At 45.5% G+C, this 12,979-nt stretch overlaps 1 long non-coding RNA gene across 1 annotated transcript; it reads right to left on the bottom strand.

The window, feature by feature from the left end:
* Nucleotides 1–1,056: 1,056 nt before the first annotated feature.
* LOC122495444 lies at nucleotides 1,057–11,946 on the bottom strand. Its single transcript, XR_006300454.1, has 4 exons — nucleotides 11,669–11,946; nucleotides 7,712–7,823; nucleotides 4,047–4,123; nucleotides 1,057–2,187 (listed from the first exon to the last, which is right to left on the bottom strand). It is a non-coding gene; the product is annotated as an uncharacterized LOC122495444 (long non-coding RNA).
* Nucleotides 11,947–12,979: the final 1,033 nt, after the last annotated feature.

Below are 12,979 nucleotides of genomic sequence, written 5' to 3'. Positions count from 1 at the left end.
TCTGCTTCTGTGGTGCATTTCTCATCCTGTTTGTGTGTCAACATCTTCAAAGCGCCTAAGCTGCTGGAGGATGGGGAATAGTGGCTCAGCCTAGCCTGCGGTCAGTGGTCCTTTGGCAGGGAGGGGGGGATGCCGAGCCCCTGAGATAAGCAGCTTCCAGGTGTGGGCACCCACATTTCTGCACAGGCCCCTCCCAACCCCCACCGACCCACCCCCCCCCCCCCGACCCCCGGAAGACACATCCACTTGACTTATGAATCAGCTCCTGGCCGGGAGTAATTACCCAGTGGACAGCTCTCTGGCTGATTTCCTGAGCCAGTGCGGAGGACAGCTTCTCCTGGGGGCTCTGAGTGAGAAGCTGGGCCCTTTCTGCTCCTGTCTCGCACTTGCCACATTTTACGTGGATGAGGTCATTGGACTGCAGATGAGGTAACTGTGCAGCCAGCCCACGAGCTGGGAGAGGTTACCATGTGACCGTGCATGTAAACACAGAGACGTTGGGGGGGCGGGGGGGGGGGTGCCGACAGCTGGTCTCTGCTCCCGGCTGTGGAGGAGCTGCAGGGCTCTGGGAACCTGTCCCAGCTCTTAAAGGAGCCAAATCGCCGCGTGAGCTGGGGTCACCCCCGACTTGGACGTGGGCCTCAGGGCACAGCGACATGAAGGAGCACTGGTTGCTCCCAGGACAGGTTGGGGTGGGGGGCATTGATAAGTAGATAACACTGCCCCTTAAAAGAGGAGCCTCCCAAAGTGGAGAGACACTGCAGACTGAGGAGCGTGTGGGGTTCCTCTGGTTCAGCTCTAAAGCCCTCTACCCCCCGGCTGGCAAAGGTGGGTCCGCCATTTGGACATCCAGTCACATGTTCTAACAGTCTCTAAGTTAGAAACACGGCTGGAAAACAAGCAATTTTTTTTTAAACCCATATAGAAATACATTTGTGGGAGCTCTTCTCTGCTACAGAATGACAGAGTGCGTTTCCAGATGTGGAGTATCCTGCTCAGGTGTCACAGGGTCCCGTGACTCTCAAGTCAGATTAGCCAAGTCCTGCATCTGTCCCATGCATTCCACAGCGTCTCCATTTTTATTGACCTCCACGTGTACCAAACTACGCGGTCCCATGTTCTGTATCGAACACCAGGAATTCGTAGGAAACAAGAGATTGGTCTTCCCCTCCAACCCCCAGGCACTCACACACCAGCAGACAATTAATGTTACCACACACTAGCAATAATCTACGAATGACTTCCAGAGAGGGGGTGCACGTGTGCAGGGCACCTGTGGGAGCCATGAAAACAGAGGGCATCTCAAGGACGACCTCAGAGCCTCATTAAGCCGAGACCAGAGGCGTGAGAGTCACCATGCAAGTCACAGCAGGAACAGAGATGCACTTCTGGGCATGTCACATGTCTTATAACAATCTAGGAGGTTAAGTTCACAGCTTAAGAAAAGTTAGGTAACGGCCCAAGGAAGTGGCAGAAGCAGGATTTGAACCAAGGGGTGGGACCCCTGGCCGGCATTCTCTAATTCCCCTGCGTCAGGCACAATCGAGGGAACACCAAAACAAGCAGATGCTCACAGCCAAGTGTGAGGCCCACAACCTGCCGGCAACACAAGCAGCTGAACTCACAGGAGGAACCGGAGGACCCCAGTAGAAGAGAGCAAGGTGATGGGGGGAACATTCTGGAAAGAGAAAGCAGCAAATGTGTAGGCTCGGGTGTGTGCACAGTCACGCAAGCAGGCACACACACATCCGTGAGAGAGAGAGAGAAAGAGAGGGACTTTGTCAGCCACACCACATTAAAGAATTTGAACTTTTTCCTAGGCCATGGGAAGCCACTGACAGACTTTAGACAGATTAATGAGATGATCAGATTTGTTTGTTTGAAATGTTGCTCTGGCTGCAGCGTGCACAATGGATCGGAAGGCACTGAAGGGTTGGAAGAAGCCAAGTCGAGAAATGACGGCCAGGACCGAGGAGGAGCAGGGGGCGTACAACCAATGTCGGGAATTGCATTCTGCCCAGGAGGCAAGGTCGGCAGAGCTTGGTGACTGATTGGATGTGGGGTGTCGTGTGGGTGCAAGCGAGGAAGATGTTTTCTGACGGAGCGGCAGGATGTGGAAGATCAGGTTTAGATATGTTCATTAGGCACTCAGACGCGCAGCTCTCGGGCTCAGGAACCAGATCTGCTCTGAAGATAAAGTTTTAGGAGTCACCAATATATACAAAGCAATTGGACTGTGGGAGTTGCAACATGACTGCGATGTTACTAATACCCCATGGCTAACAGGAGTCTTTTTGATACTTATAGTAAGGCACGTTCTCGCCCACTGGAAGAGAAGCTGCATGAGGACAGGGACGCGTCTTGCCTTGCTCTGCAATTGTTCTCCAGTGAGTGGCAGTAAATATCCCATGAATATTGTGCAATAAAAGAACTTTCTAAAATAAGTTACAAAAATAAGCCAGGAAGGGAGTTTTTTAGTTTTTTGGTGTACCAAAGACTTTAAAATTTGAATTTCCCTCAGTGCCCTTGAGACACATTACGTGAGATAAGGAAACAAGCATGGTCCTTCCTGCCTTCTTCAGCTGCTGCGCACACTTCTGCAGCGTCACGGTTTATAACATTTATCTTCTGTCCTTGACTCAATTGTAGTTTTTCTTGCTTTGTTAATGAAGGTCGCGTCTAAATTTTTAAACCCGAAAACAGCATCTATAATAAAACTGTTATTGCACACGGGCACCTGCGTGGCTCAGTCGGTTAAGCATCTGACTCTTGATCTTGGCTCAGGTCATGATCTCGCAGATCCTGGGTTCGAGCCCCACATCCAGTTCGCCACTGACAGCTCAGAGCCTGCTTGGGATTCTGTCTCTCCTTCTGTCTCCCCCTCTCACCTGCTTGTGCTCTCTACCTCAAGATAAGTAAGTAGACTTTAAAAACAATACTATTGGGGCGCCTGGGTGGCGCAGTCGGTTAAGCGTCCGACTTCAGCCAGGTCACGATCTCGCGGTCCGTGAGTTCGAGCCCCGCGTCGGGCTCTGGGCTGATGGCTCAGAGCCTGGAGCTTGTTTCCGATTCTGTGTCTCCCTCTCTCTCTGCCCCTCCCCCGTTCATGCTCTGTCTCTCTCTGTCCCAAAAATAAATAAACGTTGGAAAAAAAAATAAATAAATAAAAATAAAATAAAAACAATACTATTATTGCATAAATATCGCCCACTACAGCACTGAGAAATGTGACTGCGCTCATAAAAAAAAGCCAGTGGAGCAACTGGACCGAAGGCCACTAACTCTGTGTTGCCCAAAGAAGGATGTTCCACACATCAAGATCAAACGAGCTCTCTCCTCTTGAATGACATCAGCTGCTCTGAATCGTGCCGCGTCTCAGCTTGCTCCATATTTAAACTATAAATTTCTTATAAAATGTTTATTTTTTCTCACAATTTCTATTACCTTTCTTGTCTTGTGATTAACAGGAGACGTATGTGCTTGTCTTATCATGAAAATCTTCTAGGTTCTTAATCATCCAGTGTCTGTGATAGAAAGCCCTCTCTTAGGGAAGCCATTCTTTATTGGGCCCTATGCTTACCTAGACTCATTTGGACCAACTGCTTTCTAAGACTGCCACTCAACCATCATCCCAGGGCCACTTTTCATTATACTCCTGGGTTAATTCTACCATTTCTCAGATTCCCACTTTTTTTCCTTTGAGACTTTTTTGTGTCAATTTTGCTATCATTATATCTCAGCCACATTAGCATCCTCTCTGCCCCCAGAGAATACCCAGACTGCTCCTACTTTATGGCCTCTGCACGGCTCTTGCCCTGTGTTGAACGGTCCTCCCTCATCCCCTGCCTGAGATCCTTCTAGAGCTCGTTCCGTTGTACAACCCGACTCAGGTTTCAATGTTACCCCGTCACTGAGCCCCGCCCCCCACTCTAAACAAACAAATAAAAACAACCTGCCAGCCATACTCCATTAAGACTGCTTCTTTTATTTTCAACATAGCCCTCTCACTTCCTGATATTTTCTGGTTTTATTCACTTATTTATTACCTGTTCCTCTCCATTAAAATGCCAGGTCCAAGAGAGCAGGATTTTCTTTTGTCTCATCTGCTGGGAAACCTTGGCCCCTACAGCAGCGACAGACATGGTTGAAAGAATTTGTGGAAGGCCACATCCATATATAACACCCAAATTTCTTCGACGCGGTCATCTGACATGGTAGAAGAGAGGCCAGAACCTCAACTCTTAACTCTTCTGAAATCTTGCTAACTGAAGCTATAAGCTCTCAGATGGAACCGGAGCTATAAATCAGTGCAACAAGCTGCTAGAGGACTCGGGGAGATGTTTCAAGAAAAATAGATGGTGGTCACAGCCAACTCACCGGCTTTTTTTCAGGTGAGAGCGTATGTAAGCTGAAGGGGAGAGACAAGTTGTTGGGTTTGCTCTCGGAAATACAGAAGACTAGATATGGTGAAAATCCTTCCACTGCAAAACCCTGATGCGCTGGATGAACTGTGATAGTAAACAAATTGATGAACTCTCCAGATAATAAGGGAAATTCCCGTATTTAACATAAAGGAAGATAAGACAAAACAAAATAAGCCATGAACAAACAAGTAAGAGGTTCAAAAGCTGGGGCTGCCGGGGAAACAAATGCCAACACAGGGACTCTAAAGCAGAGGTTGGCAAACTACAGTATGCAGGTTTACAAAACCACCTGCTTTTGTAAACAGTTTTTTTTTTAAGTTTATTTTATTATTTATTTTGAGAGAGGGCACAAGCAGGGAGGGGCAAAGGGAGAAGGAGAGAGAACCCCAAGCAGGCTCTGCGCTGTCAGCACAGAGCCCGATGCTGGGCTTGATCTCACAAACCATGAGATCATGACCTGAGCCGAAATCAAGAGTCAGACACTCAACCAACTGAGCCACCCAGGAGCCCCTTTTGTAAATAGTTTTATTGACAAATGGCCACGTCTATTTACTTATGTATCCAGCAGAGTTCAATAGTTGCAACGGAGACCATGTGGCTTGTAAGCCTAAAAATATTTCTTATCTGATCCTTTAAGAAAACCTTCAATGGTTGTGCAGGGAAAGGGGGTCTTTGGGCCTGCGCAAAATAGAGATGAACTTGAGTCTCAGATAAGCTTGAACCTTCAGAGGAGCTTATGGTCCAGGAAAAGGGTGGACGAGAAAAACATGACTCCTGGCAAAATAAGTCAGAAGGAAATCTGTTCCTACCATAGGTCCAGGTGGATCATATTATCACTAATAGTAATAATAATAATAATAATAATAATAAAAGACTAATAATGGTTTCCCTGGGAATGTGTAACTATGTGCTCCTGTCCCATGAATCTCAGGTTCAATATTTCATTACCCACCTAATCTTGAAAATCCCAAACAAAGAAAACAAGTTAAAGCAATCCCCATTTGGTAACACCTGTGTGCCTGGCAGATGAAAATGCAAATCCACGCCAGAGCAAAGCCTTCTTAACCCAGTCATGTGAGGATCCTCATAGCTTAAGTTCAATAAAATATGTTAAAAAAAATTTTTTTTAATGTTTATATATTTTTAAGAGAGGGAGACAGACAAAGCACGAATTGGGGAGGAGCAGAGAGAGGGGGAGACACAGAATCCAAAGCAGGCTCCAGGCTCCGAGGTGTCAGCACAGAGCCCGACGCGGGGCTTGAACCCACAAACCATGAGATCATGACCTGAGCCAAAGTCGGACATTTAACCAACTGAGCCACCAAGGTGCCCCCATTAAATATGTTTTTAAAAAGAGAAAAAAAATTTACCAAACCACAAAGTAACCAACCACCATAAGTGAGAGTCAGCAAAAGCAACAAGCATGATTTAAACCTCCAAAACTTCAATACTGGAATTAGCAGGTATAGAACATAAAAGAACTATGTATGAAATGTTGAAAGAAATATATGATAGAAAAGGAACAAGGAAAAGAGGGCTATCAAAAGTGACCAAAAAAAGATTTGACAAAGAACTAAACAGAACCTGTAGCAATTGAAATTTAAAAAATATACAATTAGGGGCACCTGGGTGGCTCAGCTGGTTAAGCGTCCGACTTTAGCTCAGGTCGTGATCTCACGGTTCGTGAGTTCAAGCCCTGCATCGGGCTCTGTGCTGACAGCTCAGAGCCTGGAGCCTGCTTCAGATTTTGTGTCTCCTTCTCTCTCTGCCCCTCCCCCACTTGTGCTCTGTCTCTCTCTGTCTCCCAAAAATAAATAAATGTAAAATATATATATATGTATATATATAATTAAAGCTACATATATTAAAATGTGTGTGTGTGTGTGTGTGTGTGTGTACTAACGGATAGGTGAACCAGGCAAATAGACGTAAGGGAAGATAGGATTAGTAAACTGAAGACAGAGCCAAAATAAATAAATAAATAAATAAATACTTAGAATGTAGCATAAAAAAGATCAGAAAATAGAAAACAGAACAAGAAAGAGAGGAAAGAATAAGCCTTTCTAACGTAGTTCCAGAGTTACACAAGAAAGAAGAAAAGGAATGAAAGAGAGAAGCCTTGTTTGAAGAGATAATAGCTAAGAAAATGCCAGATCTAATGAAAACCAGGAGTCGTCAGGGAAGGGAAGTATAATACATCTGAAGCAGGGTAAATTTTTGCTCAACGATCACACACACCGGGCACACCGTGTGAAACTGCAAAGCACCGAAGCTGAAGAGAAAATCTTGAAAGCAACAAGAAAGAAAGGACAGCTTACCTACCGCAGAGTGACTGTGGTCTGACAGTGGACTTACAACGGAAACAATGAAGCCAAAAGACAGTGGAACCATGTTTTCGAAAGATGGAAAGAAAGAACTGTCCATCTAGAACTGTGTTCTCAGAAATAGTATCTTTCAAGAATGATATGGAAACAAAAAACTGGTGGCCAAACAAAAACTAACATAGTTTACAATTTACAGACTCATCAAGGGAGCATCTAAAGGGACCAAATGAGAGGCGCCTGCGTGGCTCAGAAAGTTAGGCGTCTGACTCTTGATTTCAGCTCAGGTCATGATCTCACGTCATGGTTCATGAGTTCAAGCCCTGCATTGGGCTCTGTGCTGAGAGCATGGAGCCTACCTGGGACTCCCTCTCTCCCACTCTCACTGCCCCTCGCCCATGCTTGCTCTCTCTCTCTCTCTCTCTCTCTCAAAAATAAATAAATAAACTTTAGAAGAACAAAATGATCCTAAAAGAATGCTCTGGAATAGAACAAGAAATGCTGAGTTGAATTGCTTGGGAAGATAGAGAGGATTTTGAGACCAGAGAAGAAAGGGTAACAACAAAGCTGGCCAAAACAAGAAACGATTTGTGGGAGTCAAAATGAATGTCTCGTAGGATGTTTTATTATGTTTTTGCAGTGTGGAATATATTGTGAATTCTTCCTTTTGAATTTCTACCGTATCTTCATTACAATACACCTCTCTCTTAAGTATTGTGTAGCACTGAATTTCTCTCTCAAGATAGGATTAGGAGCCAGATATATGCTCAACCTGTGAGCAAGGCAGGAACAGGGTTACTTATACACGAAGTGTTGGTAGGGGAGAGGGCACTCTAGATGTGGTCCGAGCTCCGATGACCTCAACCTGAGCATTTTCTGGAAGAATCTAATGGTATTATTTCCCACAGTGCACTATCGTGGCTTTTTTCTCCATACCACTCATCATGAGCACAAGAGATTACTTACCAGGCTGGAGTGTGGAGTAAAGGAAGCATCCTTCTTATCTTAAAAGTTAGGGCAGCACCCCCATTTTCACCCCACTCAGTCCTCAGTGTTGATGACGGGTTCTAAGCACGACCTTAAGGGAAAAGGGAAATCAGAAAAGTCACATTTACTGAGTACCCACATGACCAGGCACTGCGTGCCACTCTTAACCCATGTTCTGTCATGTAGCCCTCAAATATAAAGCCTATCTGGTCTACAAGACACGGGTGGCCATTACATGAGGGCACAGGGGTGTGGAGAAGGGTGCAGCCACAGTGAGCTAGGCCCTATGGATTTGGAAATAAATTTGCAACTAATAATTCCTAATAATTACATTATAAAATCAATACATAATGGATGAGATCAATGATCTAAGAAGGCTTCTAAATAGTGGCAACCAGACTGTTGCCTAAATCAGGAGTCAACAAACTACGGTCTGTAGGCTGAACCCAGCTACCTATCTGGAACACAGTCGTGCTTGTTCATTTACAAGTGATCTCTGCTCTTGTCCCGTGATGGCAGAGTTGACGCATTGTCACAGAGACGGCAGGCAAGGAACGAGTAAGCAGCGAGGAAAGAGGACGGGAGGGTTATTTCAGAGGAAATAGTGCCCACAAGGCAACGAGGGTCCCCCAATATGTGATGTAGGTGTCCCAAGCCCCCACCTTCCCCTGTTGCTTCTGTTCCCTTTCCTTTCTGTCCAAAATATCTGAGATCAGGTTCTTCATAGAAAGTGTCAACCCTCAGCCTAACTAACAGTATTAACATATTTAGAGAAAAAAAATAATCAGAAAGGTCAGTGAATGTTTAAGAAATCAAGAAAACTGAGAAAGCTTTAAAAATCAAGAAAACTAAATCAAAAAAATTAAAAATCAAGGGACGCCTGGGTGGCTCAGTCAGTTGAGCGTCTGACTTCGGCTCAGGTCATGATCTCACAGCTTGTAGTTCAAGTCCCGCGTCTGACTCTGCGCTGACAGCTCAGAGCCTGGAACCTGCTTTGGATTCTGTGTCTCCCTCTCTCTCTACCCCTAACCCACTGGCATTCTGTCTCTGTCTCTCTCAAAAATAAAGAAAACATTTTAAAAAATTAAAAATCAAGAAAAAAAATAAAGGAAATTAAAGCCAGATGTGCCCCTGCAAATACTAACTTACGACATTAGCTTGATGAAGGCTCGGGGTTAGCAAGTCCCGGTAGGACCTGTGGCGAAATGGATGCATCAGGTTAAAATAGCATATCAGTAGTTGTTACAGCACCTTTTATCGAGCACCTCTGTATGCCAGGCATTGTACTTAAGCGCTTTCCATACATTATTTAACGTAATACACAAAGCAAAACTATTAATGAGTGGGTGCTGTCTCCATTTTAGAAGTGAAAAAATATGAGGTTCAGAGAGGTGAAGTGACTTTCCCAAGTCTCCACTGTAAGTGGAAAAGCCCAAGTCTTGCACCTCCTGCCTCCAAAGCTCCTAGCCACTATCTTATACAGTCATTAATATTCTACCGTTATACCCAACAAGGAAATGTCGATTTGGTTAGCCCTACATCTGCAGCACCTAGCCCAAAGCCTAGCACGTCTTAGGTGATCGGACGTCTTTTGTCGAATATGTGAAAATCTCATGCTCACCCACCAAGGTTTTTATTACAGTTTGGCTTCCCATGTAGTTGCTTACATGGGAAGAGTGAATCAAACGGAGAATTCAAGTCCTTGTGCCTCTTGCCAGCTCACTGTACCCCACTATCAAGCAAACTGCATGCAATTTCATTTCTAATGAGTCATTTATGAAGTTGGTTAGTGGAAGTCAATCCCTGAGCCACAGGGCCTGTCCGCGCATCAGCACCCGCGGACCTCCAGGGACCGGCCAGAAGACAGCCCGTCTCCTGTCTCCTTGTGTATTGCTGTGAGCTCTCAACAGGGGGACTAAGAAACAAAAGACTCAATGGCCAAGGCCACCTCGAGAATAGGAGCAAAGCTGGGATTCAAAACCCGATCTTTCTGACTCCAGATCCAATGCTGTTCTTTCTTCGGCCACATCTTCTCTTTCATATGACAAAATGTTTACAATCTTTCATTTTCTTTAACAACTCAAGAAATCCAAATTTATTTTAGGAAAAAATCAACATAATAAATGAGGAAAAAGAAAAAAAATACACATAATCCCTCTCGCAGAGATGATCTATTAATATCCTAGGTATATTTTTCCAGAGTTTTTCTTACGCATGCATATTTTAACCAAAAATGCAATTGTACTGTCTTATAATCTGCTTTGGCCTCTAATAGAGTGTGAATATTTTATGACAATCTAGATGTACACATAATCATTTTTAATGTTGTCATCTTGTGTTGTATTGATTGTATTGTATTTATTGTATTTATTGTATTGATGTGCCAAAATTTGGTTAACAAAAATCTCACTGTCAGATACTGAGTTTGTCTTGGTTTTTTGAGCTTATAATCTAACGCGTCTACTTTAAGCAATTCCCCCAACTCTAACCCTTGTCTTCACCTGACCTGTCTCAGAGGCTGGTGTGAAATCCTACAGCATCAGTGTATTAGCAGTGATAATCACAACGCCTCCATTTCTGAGTCCAGAATTGATGCGAAGTAGACACAGGTGTTCCAAACAGCATATTTATTACTGGCGAGTCGGAATTGAGCACCACCGTTTAGTGATGGCCCCCAATGGGTCTTCCTAATGGAAGACCAAGTCTAGACCTGAAGACAGCCCAAACCATGGCCTCGTACCCTCCGCATGACAAGCACACAGCAAGCAGCAGGCCTGGCCTCTCAGCCCTAGAGCAGGGAGGGCATGGAACATGCCAGAAAATCTTCAAGAGTGGAAAAGCGCTAAGATGCCATGCTGGCTTCCCTCAGTCTCACCAATCAGATCAAAACCTCCCACACCCAGGCTGAGGTAAGGATGAGGAAGGCCTGAGGGAAGAGGCTGGGAAAGGATGAGGAAGGCCTGAGGGAAGAGGCTGGGAAGATCATTCCAGCACAAGTGCCCACATTTGATGATACATAGACGCCAACGCCCGCCTCTCCTCCTGCTGCCTCCTCTTCATCTTTCTCTTCCCTGCCCTCAATTCTGAGGTGGGGATCGCTCCCCATGGCTTTCCCATATATCACAAGCCTGTTAGAAGGCCATAACCACAAAACTAAGCATTTGCTTTGACCACGGCCACTGTCTCAGCCCTGGTCAGAATCATCAGTCTGCAGAAGGCACATGGTTTTGTCTGGACATGAGTCATTCTTAGTAATCCTAAGAGCGGAGGAACTCTGCAGGAGCCCGGTTCTCTCCTGTGAACTGAGGCACAGAGGTCCCTGCCTCCGTCCCTTCGAAGCGGATTCCAAAATGTTCTGACCGCCTTTGGAGCTCCACAGCGCCCTGCAGCTCCGCGGCCCCCTGCGCTCTCCAGGAGACCACAAAGACACCCACCCTGAATTTGTACTCCAGCTGCCTCGTCTGAGACAACAAGCGTGGTCAGCGGGTCCAATCCTTGCTTGTGGCCTTGGGCAAGGCACGTGGATCTGAACCATGGCGTCCTCATCTGCAAAATGTGGCCAACAAGCCCCTTTCGGAGACCTTCGAAGCTGGCATGGCAGGCGGGCCCACCCCTGCAGGCTTCCCCGAGTCACTCCCAGGTGCCCCTGCTTCTTTCCCCCTCTTTATTTGCATGTGCAGCTCCCCTGTGGCACTTTCACACCCTTATCTCCACTCCCGCCTGCCTCACCTGTCCAGAAGGTCCTCCAGGGCAGGGAGCTTGAGTCTTTGTTCCCGGGTCTCCCGGACTCAGTGCCTGGCACGTTGACCTGCCTCCAAGGACCAGTAAGGGGAACGGGAAAGGGGAATGTGTTCAAACCACGGCAATCTGAGTTCTGGAAATCCATGAGCTTTATCCCTGTTAGTGTCTCTAACTCTCCAAGCACAAAAATCTTACCTCTTAGACTGAAAACTGCCCCTTCAGGGTACAGGGACACAAACCATGGCAACTCAGCAGGAAGCTTTGTGTGTGCGGCCCCCGCTGTTGCTTGATCAGCAGCTCTCTGCCCGGATTACCGAGAATCTGGAGCGGGAGTGTCTGCCCTGGAGCCCCGGGTCATGTGTGTGCACAATCAGTAGCCTCTCCAATACAAACAACCCTGGAAAGACAATACCAGTTTGTTCCAAAGAGAGAGGAATTCTAAGCAGTTGCCATTTCCTGGATGACTGCGTATTCTTTACCCTGGAAACATGAACAGTCTGAACAGAATTTATTCAAAAACATCTTTCCCCCTCGTTTCAAATTGAGGGGGTCAGCGTTACCTCTGACCAGTTCTTGATGGCGATATTGGAAACAGGGAGGCTTCTGTTTGATGTCTCAGTACTACCCCTCCAAGGAGTATGCAAATTCAAGCATAAAAACCAGAAATGGGAGTACACAGAAGGCCGAATACATGCATGGTTTCCCAGGCGAACTGTAGGTATAATTACTACCACTGATCAGTCTCATTGTGCAAATGATTTTGCATGTAACATGCAGACTTTAAAAAAAAAAAAAAAAAAAAAAACTTGAATATCAGGCTAAGGAGGAAAAACACTGTGGCCTTTTATAGTAAGGGAAAGTGTGTCCCTAAGGAAATAATGAAGGCCCCAGTTGCTCAAATCTTACAAAAGAGACTGTACAAAGCTCTCCCGAAAATACTGTGGGGAATAATTCTGTTAGCTGGGGAATTGGCTAGATGATCTAATAGGCCTTTGCCCTCACTCTAATTTCTATGATTCATGTGTGACTTATTTAATTGTTACCATCTATTGCAGATATATAAAAGAATGCTTTTATTCTAAAAAAAAAAAAATCTAAATTCAAATCATCTTTAATATCACACTAAGTTCTTACTCCCGTCACCCTTCAGAACATTGACATATTAACTTTTTGACCTACCCTGAACCCTCCTGCTACCTCCCAGGATACAAAAAGTACATCTGCTGTGCCTCGGGGTGTAACGGGGAGCCCCCATCCCACAGCACATTGAAAACAGGTTCGGGAGAACTAAGGGTTAAGTGAATTCCCCCAGGAATTCCAATCTGTTGCAGGCTGCTAATTCAGAAGCTGCCTGGGGCCTAGGTGTAACCACAGCTAGGAAAACAATGCCTAACTGCCTTATCCTCCACAGCATTTAGCATTTATCATGGTCAGAAAACCACCTGTTACTTGGGAGAGATTCAAAAGAATCCTGAGCCATAATTAAAGCAATAATGAATAAAAACA

Source organism: Prionailurus bengalensis, chromosome F2, assembly GCF_016509475.1.
Source record: "Prionailurus bengalensis isolate Pbe53 chromosome F2, Fcat_Pben_1.1_paternal_pri, whole genome shotgun sequence".
Classification (NCBI taxonomy): domain Eukaryota; kingdom Metazoa; phylum Chordata; class Mammalia; order Carnivora; family Felidae; genus Prionailurus; species Prionailurus bengalensis.
The sequence above is the reverse complement of the archived record's forward strand: the minus strand, read 5'-3'. Positions and strand labels throughout refer to the sequence as shown.